At 35.5% G+C, this 17,848-nt stretch overlaps 1 protein-coding gene across 1 annotated transcript in view; it reads right to left on the bottom strand.

Annotated features, from left to right (window-relative positions):
* Nucleotides 1-17,848, bottom strand: part of LOC145528650 (uncharacterized) — a 427,065-nt gene that overhangs the window by 86,093 nt on the left and 323,124 nt on the right. The gene's annotated exons all lie outside the window — the stretch shown is intronic.

Genomic DNA, 17,848 nt, shown 5'->3' with positions numbered 1-17,848 from the left:
CCTAGTTTTTATTTTAAGTTACTATTCAACAAATATATTATATAACTGAGATGTTTCCATGAAGTCTTATTTAAAGGGCACAAAATTAAGCATGGATCTCTGGAAGAATCCAACTCTTCATTTAGTTTCATTAGCAACTTCCAACTACATTACATTCATTCATAATTATGGTGATAGGTTTATTGCCTAAATTCAGCTCCATTTTATCCTACAATGACAAGGATTTAGAGATATAGTGTTGTGATATCAGCAAGGAAGAAAATATAGCATAATGATCTACATCAAATATGAGACCTATGCTTCTGATTTATATTTATCTAAGATAAGTATAAAATACAACTGGTGAGAGGCATTGGGGGACATATAAATTGGGACACTGGAGAAACAAGTAGAGATTGGTCAGTTAAGGGCAGACTAGAAGACTCATGAGCTAACAATGGGTAAAATAAAAAAGAAATAGACATCGAATGAGCCAAGGAAGCAAGGACTTCATGACCTAATACTCTAGAGAGAAATATGGTGCATAGAAGTGAAATATCCATTGCTTCCCTCTTTTATGTGCAATCATTTCTACATCTATAATCTTTTCAGAAAGGGTGGGTCGGAAACCTACAAGAAAATGTAGTGCAGTTTTTAAAAGTCTTGCATTACTGGAGAGAAAGAAATAGAACAGATGAGCCTCTAAAAAGGAAGGGCAGTGGTAAATACAATAAACTGTCTATCGGGGCTCTTAGAAGATCACATGGCATCAGTGGAGGTCAATCATTAAAACACTGGTCTTCAAAAACATTGAAAAACATGGTTCTCTGATTAAAGAAGGATATCTAACTCATATTATGCATGCTTGTTTGAGCATAAGGTCAGTCTTACCTCAGGAGAGGTATCATTTAGAGCTCCGACAGTTTTTAATGGGAAATATCTGGTATTCCATGAAAAATTTCTAGGGATCAGTATTTACCAATTAGGCAATGTAACCAGAAGCATATAAGACCCAGAGCTGCGTTATCGTATATGGACTTTAAAATAGCTATGGCAAATATTTTTAAGAAAATGGGAGAGAATTTCACCAGAGATCAGGGAGTCATCAATAAAAACAATAAATAAATGGAAAACCTTAAAAGAACCTAGAAATTAAAAAAATACATTGAAATAAATTAACAAAATACTTTACAGAGCTAAGAGAATATTAGCTAAAAAAATAAATAGATCAGTACACTAAAGCAAAAAAGGATAAAAGAAAGAAAAAGTCCTTAAGAATTATAAAACATAGAGCAGAGGTCCAATATCTATTCACTGGAGTCCCAGAAGAAGAGATAAAGAGAAAGGGACAGAAAGTATTTGAAGAAATAGCTGAACATTTTTCAAAACTCATACCTTATCAGAAAAGCAAAAAGTCACCCACCACAAGTAAGATAAATATGAAGACTATCTCACTTAGACATTGTAATTGTAACTACTGAAATCCAAAACTAGGATAAAATGCTGAAAAAACTAGGTAAGAAGTTTTATTACCTACAAAGAAGTAATAAGACAACTAGCATTTAACTCTTTAACAGTGACCTTGGAATCAAAATATAGTGAATAACACCTATTAAAGTGACGGAAACATATAACTGTCCACTTAGAATATTTTATATGTTGAATACATTGAAAATTTACTAAATATAGGAAGAATGAAGAGCATCAAAATGGTAATTAAACAGACAACTAAAAAAACTCGTAAGATAATATTATGAACTGTGCATGCGTGCTAAGTCGCTTCAGTCATGTCTGACTGTGCGACCATGTTATGAACTACTTTATATCTGTGATATTTGAAAATCTAAAATAAGTGAGAAAATAATAATAAAATGCAACTTAACAAAAATGTCAGCAAAGAAACAGAAATTTGATTTACTTCTACAGTACAGAATTTAAGTTCTGACCATACTGGCTGAGTTTTCTCAGATTTTTATCTAAAAATTTGCATTACAGGGATATGCACAATTTTCTTTTTAGGACATCAAGTTAAAAAGAAAAATCCATGTAGAGATATAAATTAAATTAAAATTGAAATGCAAAACCAAATATAAATTCTAAAAGAGAGCACTTTGAAATAATTTAAGGAAAAATGATTCATTTTTTCCTCATTCAATGACAATATATTTTAATAGATTCAATAGTGAAATTAATAGATGAATTAATTAATGAATCCTCATGCTTACCCACAAACTTGCTCCCCAGTGAAATACAAAATAACTCAGTTATGATATAAAACTAAGCAACTTGTATATTTTGAATTGTTAAAATTCAAGCAATCCCCAAACTCAAAAAGATCTAGGTCTCTCTCTCTCTCACACACACATACACACACTTATCTGCAGTATACATATTATAAGTATATAGCTGGTAAATTACCTCTTAATCTTCCTCATCCACTGTTGTAAAATGAGTAGTCTGTTGTTTTAATTTTGATAAAATGCTTATAGAGTACATAAAATAATTATATATGATCAAATGTACAATTTCAATTTTATAAGTTTTCAAAACATTTTTTTTCTATTCATTATCAAACGTGAGTATGCCTTATTCAAAAGAATAAGAGATTAGAACCTAATGAACGTAAGATAAAGGCCTATTTCTCAGTTTGTCTGTTATATCATCCTTAGCAAGTCATTTGGGGGAATTCCCTGGCTCTGAAGTGGTTAGGATGCTGAACTTCCAGTGCCTGGGCCCGGGTTCCATCTCTGGCCATGGAACTAAGATCCCCAAAGATGGACCGCTGGGCCAAAAAAATGAAAACAACAACAACAAAATCCCAAATAAGTCATTTTGCTCCTTGAACTTTAATTTTCTCAATTAAAAATAAGAACAATAAAATTTTAATGCCTACTTCAAAGGGTTATTGTCAAATTTAATTACTAATACACAAGATGCTAAGCTGATTTCCTGGTCTATGTCACAGTTGGACCATAAAAAAAGGCTGAGCACTGAAGAATTGATGCTTTCAAATTGTGTTATATAAGACTCTTGACAGACTGCAAGGAGATCAAACCAGTCAATCCTAAAGGAAATCAACCTTGAATATTCATTGGAAAGACTCATGATGAAGCTGAAGCTCCAATAGTCCGGCCACCTGATGCAAAGAGCTGACTCATTGGAAAAGACACTAATGCTGGGACAGACTGATGATAAAAGAAGAGGGTGACAGAGGAGGAGATGGTTAGATAACATCACCAACTCAACGGGCATGAACTTGAGCAAACTCTAGGAGGTAGTAGAGGACAGGGAAGCTTGGCGAGCTGCAGTCCATTGGGTCACAAAGAGTCGGAGATAACTTAGAGGCTGAACAACAACATCACAGTATAATAGCGACTAGAACACTTTAAGTTGTTGCTTCAATAACATCTTCCTCTTCATGTAGGATTACTTAGATTACTGTCTATGTTAACTCTCTCCTTTGTCACGAAATCCTTTCTGGTTACTCAAAATCATGTCAATTTTTGTTTTCTTTTGTTTTTCCTCCCTAGTGCCTACTCAGAAAATGTGTTTGGCACTCAATTGCATGTTCGTCAATATAATGATCAGTGCACATTATTTATTTTACCTATTAATAGAATTTGGACTATATCTTATATTCATTGTAAACTCTTTGCAATATGAAAGGCATGCTAGGCACTCACTGACAATAAATGCATGCAAAATTAACAGAAAGAGTGAATTTTTAATAGTAGCTTACACAAAATAAATTATGACATTAATTTACACTTAAAGTTATTCCATGTACTTTGTACTGATTAAGTTTCTCTGTGTACTAACATACTAACAATGTTATACCATGAAATGCTTTTCTAAAGCTTGTGTGGGGTTAATTCTCTATGAGTCTCTCGCATTTTTTGGATGTCTTGTGAGCAGAGTCACTGACTACCTCTTTCTACACTGTTTTTCCAATGATACTCTTATAATGAAACTTCTGAAGATCAAAAGTACGGTGACTCCCCAGGGAGGTATGTTTATTGCTTGTTATTAAAAAAGAAACAAATCAGGTCTTCTAAGCTTAGGTTTCCTCTCTCACACAATCCTCCACATGTATTGTTGTCATCCAGTTCTGTTCTTCTCACTCTGCACTAGAGAAAAAACTTGCCCTTCATTTCTATCCCCAGAGTACCTTGTGTTCTGCCAGCATTCACAAAATTGTGAGAGACTACCTTTTTAATCTTATAAGTAGGATGAAATATCCCAATTTTCACAGTCCTCATTACAGTCTATATTCAAAAAGCCACTTTTTGATAAGGAAAAACATCAAGTCAGAATTTTAACATGGGATTAAATTTTAGAGATCAGTTTTTCAACTCCCTCACATCCTAAGTGAAATACTTGAATTTTAGAAATTAACTGGCTTTCTCAGGTTCACTGTGTGTTAATTGGAGGGCAGAAACTAAACTTTAGGTTTCATAATTCATATCAATGGTATTTTCTCCCCAAATTACAGAATATTTAATACACATTTGATTAAAACAAACCTGAAGTGTAGCTTTTTTCTATCCACTTTTCCAAAATCAATTTATGAATCCTGTATTAACTTTGATTAACTGATGCTGTGAAACAAACACTCTTCAGTGTTTTAAAGCAATGTTTTGTTTTGCTTAAGACTTACAAGTATAGTGGAACAGTTGTGGATTTGCTAGGCTTTCCTGAGTTTGGGACTGGCTGGGTTGGCACAGCCTCATGAGCTTCAGCGAGATTCCACTGGACTAGTTTCAACCTCAGTTTGCTTACCCAGGTTAGCCTTTATATAGCTTCTCATTTCCATTTCATAATCCAGGCTGAAAGGCATTTTACCACATGGAAAATGCTGCTATAGAAAAGTGCTGAACAAGAGTGCCTCAAACTAGCTGTTAAATACACTCATAGCTTCTGTTTGAATAATGGCAAAGGTCATATCTTTTCAAACCACATTGTCCAACACAGTTCACACAGCCAAGACCAAAGTTCAGAAGCCAACAATGAAATGAGAAAGCACGGAAAGGGTGAGGAGGAAATAAATAACTGCAACAATAAGAAAAAATACCATATATACACCTAAGATTTCAGCCATGATTTTCTAATGCTTACTTCCAAAAATACACACACACACACACATCTCTCTCTGTTAGTCGCTCAGTTGTGTTTGACTCTTAGCGACCCCATGGACTGTAGCCCACCAGGATCCTCTGTCCACGGGATTTTCCAGACAAGAATAATGGAGTGGGTTGCCATTTCCTCCTCTGGGGGATCTTCCTGACCCAGGGATCAAACCCATGTCTCCTGACTCTCATGCATTGGCAGGCAGATTCTTTACCACTGAGCCACGTGGGAAGCCATGTATATATGTATCAAAATTCAGATTTTTTTTCTGTCCCTCTCCCTTTCGCTTTCTGTATATGTGTGTCAGTGCCTTCATATCTGCTAATCACTGTTGTCTTCTATACACGTCTGGATTCATGTGCTTCTTCATAAGGGTTCCATTTTCTCCTAAATTTTCTATTCTGTGTCCTAATTCTAAAACTCAGAATGATTCTATTATTCTCTGAACCTCATCCCTAAAAGCAACTCTGCCAGGTGCTTTTAATCTTCAGTTTATTGAGGCATTACTGAAGAATACATCCTTTTTAAATGTAAATTGAGGTGCTCTTCAGTCATTGAGAGCAGTGGGTAGCCTGAAAGCATTGGAAATTCATCAGACTGAGTTGCAAGCATGTATCTCTCTTGTTTCTGCATGTTTTGTGAGTAGAAGCAGGAAATTTGTTCCACACTATTTTCAAAAAGATATATAACATACAGTGTTGGAAGATAAAAGAGAGTGTCTACTCTGACTTGAAGCTGGTTTGTACGTTGTCTAGTATAATAAAGATAAATACCCTCTGGGCAAAGGTCAGACTGATTAGCCACTTATTATAAGAAACATTTTTCCAAAACACAAGATTCCTCTTCTTTACTTTAATCTACTGAAAGTGCTTTTTCATACTGCTCATGGGGTTCTCAAGGCAAGGATACTGAAGTGGTTTGCCATTCCTGGGGACTACCAGACAGCAGCTCAAGAAGCAACAGTTAGAACCTTATATGGAACAATGTACAGGTTCAAAATTGGGAAAGGAGTACATGAAGGCTGTATATTGTCACCCTGTTTATCTAACTTATATGCAGAATACATGTGAAATGGTGAGCTGGATGAAGCACAAGCTGGAATCAAGACTGCAGGAGAAATACCATTAACCTCAGATACACAAATGACACCACCCTGATGGCACAAAGCCAAGAGGAACTAAAGAGCCTCTTGATGAAAGTGAAAGAGGAGAGTGAAAAAGTTGGCTTAAAGCTCAACATTCAGAAAACTAAGATCATGGCATCCGGTCCTATCACTTCAAGGAAAATAGCTTAGGAAAAAGTGGAAACAATGTCAGACTTCATTTTCTTGGGCTCTGAAATCAACGAGGATGATGACTGCAGTCACGAAATTAAAAGACGCTTACTCCTTGGAAGAATAACTATGACAAACCTAGACGGGAGCTGATTTTATGAGCCCAGTTCTTGCAGCTCTCCATACCTAGAAAAATACTAAAAGCCTTCATGATGATGACTGTTCCTCGTAACTAGCAAAGCTTCACAAAAGTAGTAGAAAACTTCTGGAAAAAATATGTGCTTGATTACTTGTACTTCCCCTTCACCAAAATCACACATAGAGTGACCTCCCCGCTGCCTCCTTGGGGCAGTTTCTCAGAGCTATCTGAGGTGCTATCTCCCGGGCTGCAATCCTCATTTTGCCCCAAATAAAGCTTCACTCGTAACTCTTACATTGTGCATTTTTTTTTCAGTCGGCTATACAATTCAGTTGAACATGAAAAATTCACAAAGGAAGACAATATACTAGATCATAAACAAATTTTCAGTAAATTTTAAAGGATTATACATAAACACATATATACTTAACTGCAATATTAAATTTAAAATCTACAATAATAAGATAGCTAGAAAAACCAAAATATTTGGAAATTAAGTAAACATTTTCTAAGGAATTCATGGGTGAATGAATAATCATATAGATTATTTCTTAATGAATCATAATAAAAGTACAGCATTTCAGAATTTATGCTGCTTCTAAAACATTCCAAATAGGGAAATATATAACTGAAGAAGCTTATATAACATAGGGAAAACAGTTTAAAATAAATTATTTAAACTTCACCTTTAAAAAGTATAAGAAGAAGAGTAAATGAGACTAAAAGTAAGCAACAGAAAGGAAACAATGAAATAAGGGCTGAAAACTGACAATCTTTAGGGAATTCAAATACAGAAAAAGATGTTTATTTAAAAAATAAAATGAAAAAAGCATAAATAAACAATATCAGAAAGGAAAGAAGGATCATTATTATATATCTTTAAGGAATTAAATTTGACTAAGTAAAACATAAATGCATTTATGCTAATTAATTTGAAATGACTAAGCCCCTGGAAAATTTACAATGTAGCAAAGTTAAAAATAATAAGAAATAAAAAAAATTGAATAGTCTTTATTTATTCAATAGAATTCTTATTTTTAAATTTTACCACAAGCTAAACTATAGGCTTAGATATCTTCTCTTTAATTAGTGAATGTAGTCAAATATTTAATGAAGAATATTAAATTAGATTAGGTCCAATATTTTCAAAAGTTGATTGCCAAGGAACAAAATGATTAAGAAAAAAATTAAAGTGCTAATACTTTTATAAGAACAATGGGCAAAAGTAAAGATAAATGTATTCCCCAGCCCCAGAAAATCTGAATAGGGAACAGAAACTATTATTGCTTCAATTCAGTCACAGTATAGAAAATATATGTCTAATACATTTAAGAACCAAGATAAACCAAAGATTAAGGAAAAAAATAAAACATTTATATAATGTGATACTTAAGAATAAATAACTTAAATTGCTGCATTACAACCAAAGCCTAATTTTAAAAATAACCTTTATTTTATAGTCTAATGCCAAAAATGTTGTGTTCCATTCCTTTTCAAAATACAATTTAGCCTGAATCTCTGGAATGTAGCAATTAGGCATAAGAGAAAGTGCTTGGCAAGTCAAATGTTCTATTCCATAACAAAAGTTAATTTGAGCTTATAGATTCCGGCCTTTATTGCATAGAAAACAAGTTACTTAAGATGTTTATACTTTGATACTTTGATTTCTTCACTCATCTATTTTTCTGGGTATTTGGTGATAAAATTTAAATAAGATAAATGCAAAGCACTTAATATAACTAGTAGCTTATCAAAATGTATTCTTTAAGTAGCTACATTTAAGCTTTTTAAAATGAAAATGTTTATTCTATACAAATTCTAAATCAGATTCCAATGATATTTGTTTTCTAATTAAATTTAGTTTTCCTACTTGTATTACACTTTTGCATCAACAATAGCATTTTATTGTTTCTTTGCATTTCATCCTACTAAAGCATTTTCTACATTTATGTATATTAACCATCAGCCTTTTTCTGACTCAAATAAATGCCATTCTCTCCATGTATCTGTTAATAGCATAATCTCACCCACAAATTTCTTTTTATTATACTACATTTAACATTATCTAAAATGAACATAGTTTAAATGCACTTGTATGAAACAAGACGTTTTTCAGTTCCATATGCATGGAATAAACGTTTTCATTTGTGTTTCTGAAGATTTCTGTGAGGTTAAGTCTTTATCCTCACATGTCCCTCCAAGTCTTTTAGCATGCTAAGGTAAATTGTGACCTACCAAGGAAAGGGATATAGAATTCAATACTTTCAAAAATCCTTTAAGCTTTAAACATATTGTAGTGGAACTCTCATTACCATATGATGGAACATTAGCATTCTTTATATTGGAATTAGAAACTGCAATTTTTCAGCTTTCTGTTCATGCTACCATGCCAATTTTATTATTTGTATGTTAATATTTTTGTCATAAAACCATTTCTGCTTCATTAATTGTTCTTCTCCAATAAACTTTCTCTTACCAAATTTCCAAAGTTCTCATTGTTCACAGCAAACCCTTCAGAATCTCTTCATCACTTGTATCCTGAAAACACGCTCACGAAGATATTTCTACTTTTATCACCCATCACCCCTTCTTCTGAATGCTGACTATGAGCCTCTTGGGAGGAGCCCTTTGTGGTCTATGTAGAACTCTCTTCTTTGTAGAGATGGAGTTAGTCTGGAGAATTGCATCCCTTTGGGTCAACAGGAAGAAACATTAAAATTGATGCAACAGACAGCTCATAGCTGGGGCTAACAGAGATGGTGGCCCTGTCAGCACTTCTCAAAGAATATGAAGCCAGACGGAAGGAAGTCAGTAAAACTCTACCTGTCTCTCCATAATCATAAACAAAACTATACAGCATACCACTGAAATATAAGGAATAGCAGACATGGCAGATATGGTCAGAGTGATATTTTGCATGCTTTTTTTTCTTATTTCAAATATTTAATCTCATTAATTTTGAAAAATATACTCTAAGAGTTTCTTTTAAATGAAATATTCATAATAATACAGATATTTTGGTATTATACCAAAACACATGTTGCAAAACACCTGCCTTTTTTATCTTTTGTCTATAAGCTGTTCATGTTTGAATATATTGTCTCTAGTTTGGCTGCTAATATTTAAAGCCAAGAGAGCTTGTATATCCTGCACAGTGCCGAATAGTGGTGGGTGCTTGATGTACAAAGAGATTTGTACCGCATGGTGCCTTAAGAAAATGAATTCTCTCTCCTTCATCCTCTGATCTACTGCCAGGGCTCCTTGTAGCGAAAAGAAATGAGAAACCAGAAAACACTGAACATCTATTGACTTAGTCCTTCTTGGAACACTTGAGCAGAAAACAGTGTGGATAACTGCAGCATGGATATAGCAGAACTATAGGAAGATATTCAGGAAGGTACAGTTTACCATATAAATTTTCAGGATTCACTCTTGGATTCCATTCATTTCTCATATTAAGAGATTTTATCTCTAACTCAGAGGAGTTCCAACTTGGTCCAACCAAATTCCAACCACTACCATCTTAACAGCTAAAGGTCCTACCTGAACATTAAACATTAGCTACACCTAATAGTTTCTTTACAAGACTGTGGAATAAAATGGGGATAAAAATAATAAGTGAGTAACGTATAACATAGTCTTCACATTGTGCCTATCCTTGATGCTGCCCTAATTACTGATTGCTTATGATAAATCATTTTCTACTACATGCTCAAATTTCCCGTTAATATTTTCTACCACTTTGACTGTAACACCTATTTTGCCTGATCATTTGATCAATACCATGATGCAAACAACATAAAATTCCTTGTGGGCTTAACTTTATAGAATTTACGTTTTCCTTTGATAATATCATTGGACAAGAGAGTAATAAGAAGCACCCCCATTTAATCTCCTTTGGTTACTAACATTGTGCTCCATGCTAAAGTGCAAAAAATTTCACAATCTTCCACTTTTCCTGATATCCATACACTTTTGCATTGTGATATTACAGCTCTGTCCATCAATAAAATTAATTCTTTTCATTATCCCTTGAAAATGGGCTAGCTTTGGGATTGTTTTGGCAATACATAGAACAGAATAATATTTTATGAGGTTTGAGTTCAGGCCTCAAAATATCTTGCACGGGCTCTGACCTCTTCCCAGGAATTTTGCTGAGTTGCCATTTGAACAAGCCTTCAATAAACTGCTAAAGGATGACAGACTACATGGAGAAATAAGATGCCCCAACCAAAAATTAGTCAACCCTATACAAGCAAATCTTACTTGCTGAGAAGTCAACATTAAAGCTGATTTCTAAAGGTGCATGAGCGAGTCCAGCTGAGGCCACAAGAATCACCCATCTGAGACCAAATTGCTGATCATCTGAATCGTAAGTTTAAAAATTGGATTTTTTAAGCTCTAAATTGATGTATTAGTATCTTTGAAAGTGTTAGTACCTTAGTTATGTCTTCCTCTTTGTGACCTCATGGACTTAGTCTGCCAGGCTCCTCTGTCCATTTAGATTATTATAAACTTGCATTTATAATTCTACATTTATAATTAAGAGGGCTTCCCTTGTGGCTCAGCTGGTAAAGAATTCACCTGCAATGTGGGAGACCTGAGTTTAATCCCTGAGTTGGGAAGATCCCCTGGAGAAGGGAAAAGCTACCCACTCCAGTATTCTGGCCTGGAGAATTCCATGGACTATATAGTCCATGCAGTCACAAAGAATCAGACATGACTGAATGACTTTCACTTTCACTTATAATTAAAATATTTATAGGTATTATATTAATATATTATAGTCAGTCCCTCTATATTATCTCATTTTCTCCTATTTTATTAGCATCGATCCAAACTTTCCCAGTGGAGAAGGAAATGGGAACCCACTCCAGTATTCTTGCCCAGAGAATTCCATAGACAGAGAAGTCTGGGGGTGCTACAGTCCATGGGGTTGCAAAGAGTCAAACATGACTGAGTGACTAACACACAAACTTTCTCAGATAGGAAAAATCTATCACTTTGGTGAAAAGAGTGATCTTAGTCTTTGTCTGCTGGCCCACTGTTATAAGTTAGCCCCAAATGGTGACAACCATTACTGAATCACCTTACAGGAGTATTTCAGACTCAAGTACCATATTATTTGGGTACTATACTATTTCAGACTTGGGTACTATAAACTTCCAACACCAAAGGTCATGGAGTAGTTGACTGATTCCCAATCCATACATCTTTGCTTCGGAGGAAACAGCACAATATACTGACCACTGATTTAAGGTATCTGCTCAATAATGTACCACACTCCAATTTTTCCAACCACATACCTCAAGATAGCACCATAACTAAAATTTCTTCAGTATATCAGTCAATCAATCATTCTATTAAGCAAGCAAGCTCTTTATGAGTAAGGGAGCACTAGGTAAGACAAGTGAATCCCATGCCATGAGCCCACTACCACACTTCTTTCGTCAGACATGATGTATGGGAAATACTACACTGACAAATAAAGAATAGTAAAGTTTCATGTGTTTTGGGTCTAAGAAGAGCCTCTTGGAGCAGTGAAGGCAAATTCACACTCAAAATTTGCTTCAACACTTATGAGAACAGAGGCCTTCTTTCGCATGGTATTAGGAGTCCAAGGTAATTGATCTGCAACCTGCTGGTTAGCAGGGGCCCCACTGAGATGGTGCCATATCAAGAAAAATCATAGCCAATCTAGTTTGAGCATCAAGGACGTTTTTTAGCCAGTTCAGCTTTGGGAATGAAAGCCCATGTTTTGAATCATGCATAGCCCTATCTGTGAGCGGTTAGAAAAGCAATGAAGTAGTAGCAGCAAATACCATAGAATTCTGGTCAAATAACTCATGCTAATTTGGTTTAAATGTGCCTTCCAAAATTGCTTAGGCCTGGTCTCCTGCACACCACTAACAGGATGCTGACACACATCAAATTATGTATTGTATTGGATGGTATACTGTTAAGGTTATTATAGATTATGTCAGTTTCTTATTCACTTGGTATACATGATAACTTGGTTTGCAGCCTCTATTAGAGTCAATTAACAAGTCATAGAAGCTCTTGGGATAGAAGAATATGACCTTACTCCAAAACTCTATGTGTCTATGTTGTGTTTTAACTCAGCTTTGCTGGAGGTTCTACACAACATTTTTCCCTTTCCTCAACACTTAAAATAATTATCTGGGCCTATAAATTACAGGAAAGCTCACAGGTAACTGCTAAAGCAGCATTACCTGATCCATGATCAATTGCATCTGGCGGTCATAGAAATTATTCAGTAAATATGTTAGGTCTTGCAACTCCAGTATTCCTCTTTCTCCTTGAGAAATGAGGCAAGGAGCAACTAGAATTTTAGAATTTTCACACACCACTAGAATGAGCAAACCACCAATTTTATACCCTCACAGATATTTCCCTAGGGCAAAGACATAATACAGCTATGAGTGTTACTACTGCAGGTTATTACTGATAATCTACTGACATTTACCTTAACCAGTTGTCTCTGAGTTAGCCGAATGTGTAAATTAAAAGAAAATGTGGTAGAAATCTGCACCCATGCATCTTTCAAGACTTCAGGTGGCATGTTGACCTCTACAACTCTCCCATAAGTGTGACATTGCCTTTGCTTTACTATCTTAGCCAAAAGAAAGAGAAATACAAATATAGTGACGTCCATTTGGACATTTTAACATGATGTCTCTCACTCCATGGGCTTCCCAGGTAGGGACAGTGGTAAAGAATCCACCTGCCAGTGCAGAAGATGTAAGAGACCTGGGTTTATCCCTGGGTGGGGAAGATCCCCTGGAGGAGGGTTTGGCAATCCACTCCAGTATTCTTGCCTGGAGAACCTCATGGACAGAGGAGCTTGGCAGGCTATAATCCATAGGGTCATAAAGCCTTGGACATGATTGAAGCGACTCAGCATGCACACACACACTTACGTCATGGTTTTCGGAACCAAAATGGAAATTCTTTCATGTAGCTAATGTATGTTTCAACTATTAATTTCAGAATTGAAGAAATAATTCCAGACATAAGTCATAGTCCCTGTGAAATGATTTGGACTCAGACCAAGATTCCATTTATCTGATGACTGCCACAAATCTTTACACTGAGTGAAAAAACTATATTAAAAAAAAAAATTATAGCAGCTCTTGGGTAACGAAGGTCAGCTTACATTCAGAGCCTATATCTAACAATTCCTAAATAGTTATCAGAATAACCATTTATTAGAATAACCATTTCTGTGGACAAGTTAGTTTTCTGCTCAGCAGACCTTGGCAGACCTTGAACTGTTCTCACTGCCTATGTCAAGCAGTAGTTTGAGAAGCTGAACTTCAACTGAATTTCTAGGAACCCTGAGATTATTTAGGGTTCCTAGAAATTAAACAGAAATCCCTGAGCTTAAAACACCTAATTAACTTTATGCTGATGTAGTTTAATTGTGCTAATTGCACTCATGCTGTCCCTGATGGATGACTATTGTCAATTGGCCTCGCCATCGTTAGATCCTACTATTCTCATGACATCAGGATGCCAGTGTCTAGTGTATTATCACACTCAGTCAACTCTAATATATAAAGAGCTTTTCAAGAATGTTGCTTATAATGTTTGGTAATGGAAGGTCCTGCTGGGAGGCATTTTTAGGGGCAGCTGAGCAATGTGCACTTAATATTTCCATGACAGCAATCCCTTGTTCCCATATACCTAACTCTCCAGGCTCTATATACTTTAATGTCACAAGGAAATTCCAGCATTTAATATTATTAATTAATATCATTATTGAGTCTGCCTTTGAATAGTCCATTTAGTAGACTACTATTACTTTCTGCTAGGAGAAGGCAATGGCACTCCACTCCAGTACCCTTGCCTGGAAAATCCCATGGACGGAGGAGCCTGGTAGGCTGCAGCCCATGGGGTCGCTAAGAGTCGGAAACGGCTGAGCGACTTCACTTTTACTTTTCACTTTCATGCATTGGAGAAGGAAATGGCAACCCACTCCAGTATTCTTGCCTGGAGTATCCCAGGGACGGGGAAGCCTGGTGGGCTGCTGTCTGTGGGGTTGCACAGATTCGGACATGACTGAAGCAATTTAGCAGCAGCAGCAGCAGCAGCAACATTACTTCTTGCTAATCAAATCAATACTTGAGAACTCAAATGCCGAGTCCCTCCTTGTCGATGTATTTGACGAAATCAAGTTTTCATTATATCTGCTTTGGTCTCCTGCACTAGAAAGACTTCCACACATGCTCCCAGTCTTACTCCAATACAAATTTAAACATCTCATACATCTTTCAATGTCAAGGCCATTTTTTCCTGGACCAGGGCTTATACTGCCTTGTCAGGGATTTGTGGGGTTTGACTTTCATTAGGGACTTGAAGACATGAAATACAGCATCTAAAGATAACTGGTCTCAGTTTGTTAGGGTAATGCCCTGCATGACGCCATTAAAATGTTTGTATGCAGAGATCAGATTCCTGGGTAGAGGTAGGGAGACAAAGGAAATTCAGAAAATTCTGGAGCTTCAAGGTTTTTGAACTCATTCACATCTTCCCCAAATCCTAAGGCATTTTCTTAGGGTCTTATTTCTTCCCCACATGTGTAAAGTAGGGGTTTTAGCATAAATTGCTTAAAGGAATAGCATGCTTAATTGGTGCTACAGGCCTGCAAGGTTCACACATTTGTTTCTCAGCTACAGGTTCTTGCCCTATTATTACAGGAGCTGAGGGACCCCTGCAAAGCTTCCGGAAATATCTCTGGTCTATGCATGCATATTCTTTTTTGTTTGTGCCACCTGTGAGATCCTATTGTAGTTCTCCGACTAGGGATTGAACCCGTGCCCCCTGAAGTAGAAGTGTAGAGTCTTAACCACTGGACCACTGGAGAAGTTCCATCTATGCATATTCTTAATTATGCATACATAACTCCTAACTTTTCTTTCTCTGTGTTTGCACTCTAGACATGTGTAAAAAATCAAGTGATTTTGTTATAATCATTCTAGTTGCCATAGTAACTAAATACCACAACAGCTTGTTCTCTATTACATCTCCTTCTAACTATAATTCATCTCAAGTTACCACCAGTGATAATTTAATAATTTTGAGACTTCTTATAGCATGGATTAATCCTGTTTGCTCCAGTAATGTGGCTTGAATACATGTTTGCCTTCAATATTTAAACAAACTAACATGAGTTCATATTTTCTGTGTTATTTTTAATATAAATTATTACATCAGTCCCGATCACAGCTAGGTAAATGCACTACAATCAAACAAGGATCATTACAAAGGATTAATTTACAAAGGTGAGGATGGATTGAGGTTAATCATGAAGATCAATGCACAAACTCAAAGCGTGAACTCCACTAGTAGTAGTGAAGTTATTACTGCCTGCAAGTCTGAAGAAACAAAGTTTGAAGGTGAGGTTACTAGAATTCAGGATGAAAGGGAAATGGAGTAAGCTACCTTGAGATGAGCAATGACCTCTGCCCAAGGGAGCCAACAAATTCTAGTCAAACTCACAAGGGGAATTAGGGAAATAAATACTTGGGCTTAACTGGAAGACAGAGGGCACAGGAGCCGACTGATATAACTAATCATGGAGGTCACCTTCTGAGGCAGAGAACAAGAAGAAAAAAGGTAGAGAATGAATCAAGGAGGGAAAATGAAAGGCATTCTTCAAGACTTTATAATATTTTTACTCAAAATAAGTATAGCCAGATCTGTCTACAAAATGACTGAGATCACAGATTTTGGAAAGCTAGAGTTAATGGTACTTGAAATAAGAATTCACAGTCAGTGTTTTGTACAGGCCTTATGTGGGTATCAATACGTACACACACATACACCACACACACACACACTCTCACACAAAGTTGTAAAAGAGATATTTTCAGCACTCCTTGACTAGGATCAGAACCCAGAATTCTGTGTTCTTTACAACATTGTTTGCTGCACCCAAGAGGCAGACCTTATTTCAACATTAAAGGTATGATCACATTGTTTCTCTAAACCTATTTCCACAGATCATTAATTAGTATTGGTAAATCTTTCTCAGGAGCAGATGATCAAGCAAAGATATGTTTTCCTTGAGAGTAGTGACAGAATTGTTGAGTATGCAGGAAATGTGTAAGTCACTTGCCTTCCATTTCTAGAGTTTCTACATCACCCTCCTATGAAGTATGATTCTCCTTTTACCCACACTGAAGACTCAACCCTATTATGCCATTTTCCCCACTGTTTTGTTAGGACTAACAAGCACTTAAAATGCTAGTAATCATTTAAACACTTGGACTTAGTAAGTCTTTAGGCTTAGTATTCTGTGTCCTGAATCATATCGCTAAACAGATGGAACTTTATCCATGCAAAATATTTAATGGTTAGACATGAGTTATTCATTTTAGCTTATTTTTAACTCAAGTTAAAAAACAACTGGTTCTGCTCTCAAGGTAGGAACAAATCATGCAGTTGTCAATTCTGATAATAGCTTATTAATTAATTTCAAGCATTTGCTGAATATGGACATGATGTCAGACACTGTTCTTGTCAGTAATGATACAATAATGACTAAATAAAAATTCTTGCCCTCATGGAGTGTCCTTTCATGAGTATCTACATTTTGTTGACATTCAAGAAAACGTGGTATCAAAAGAGATACGCATACTATGTCAGCTGAGGACAAAGACCATACAAAGACCTCACATGAAGAAAGCTTACAAACAAGTAAGTGGGAAGGGGAATTATGAGTAATAGAGAAGAGGTGTCACTGGCATAATTGAGCTTCTATGCAAAGAATACAGAAAAATTATAGAACAATATAAAAATGGTAAATGATTGAAAATTATAGTAAAATATTTTAAAAATATGCTACATGTCCATACTCAGAAAGAAGTTAACAGTTTGATATATTTGTTTTATTTTCTTTACTATCTATATACATTTCTCTATATCTACATATATGTATAAAAGTATATATATATATATATGTAGAAAAATTGATAGATTGTGTGATAGATAAGTATCCAGCTATCAATATGGGCAATACAAATAGATATATTATTTTTCCAAAGTTTTTATCTATAATAAACCATTCTGATTGATATATTTTTGTATCACATTTACTTCCAGACTCAATTAGCTCCTTGGACTAAATGCCTAAAATTAAAAATACATGGTCAATGGTACATGTTGTAGAATTGCCTACCATAGGCAGATTTCGAATTACTTAACAATTTATTTGGAAGGAACTGGCACCTTTATGGGGGCTTCCCTGGTAGCTAGCTGGTAAAGAATCCACCTGCAATGCAGGAGACCCTGGTTAGATTCCTAGG

The sequence above is a fragment of the Giraffa tippelskirchi genome, chromosome 12 (assembly GCF_054371585.1).
Source record: "Giraffa tippelskirchi isolate mGirTip1 chromosome 12, T2T-mGirTip1v1.2.pri, whole genome shotgun sequence".
Lineage (NCBI taxonomy): Eukaryota > Metazoa > Chordata > Mammalia > Artiodactyla > Giraffidae > Giraffa > Giraffa tippelskirchi.
Note: the sequence above shows the minus strand (reverse complement) of the source record. Positions and strands in the feature narration are given on the sequence as shown.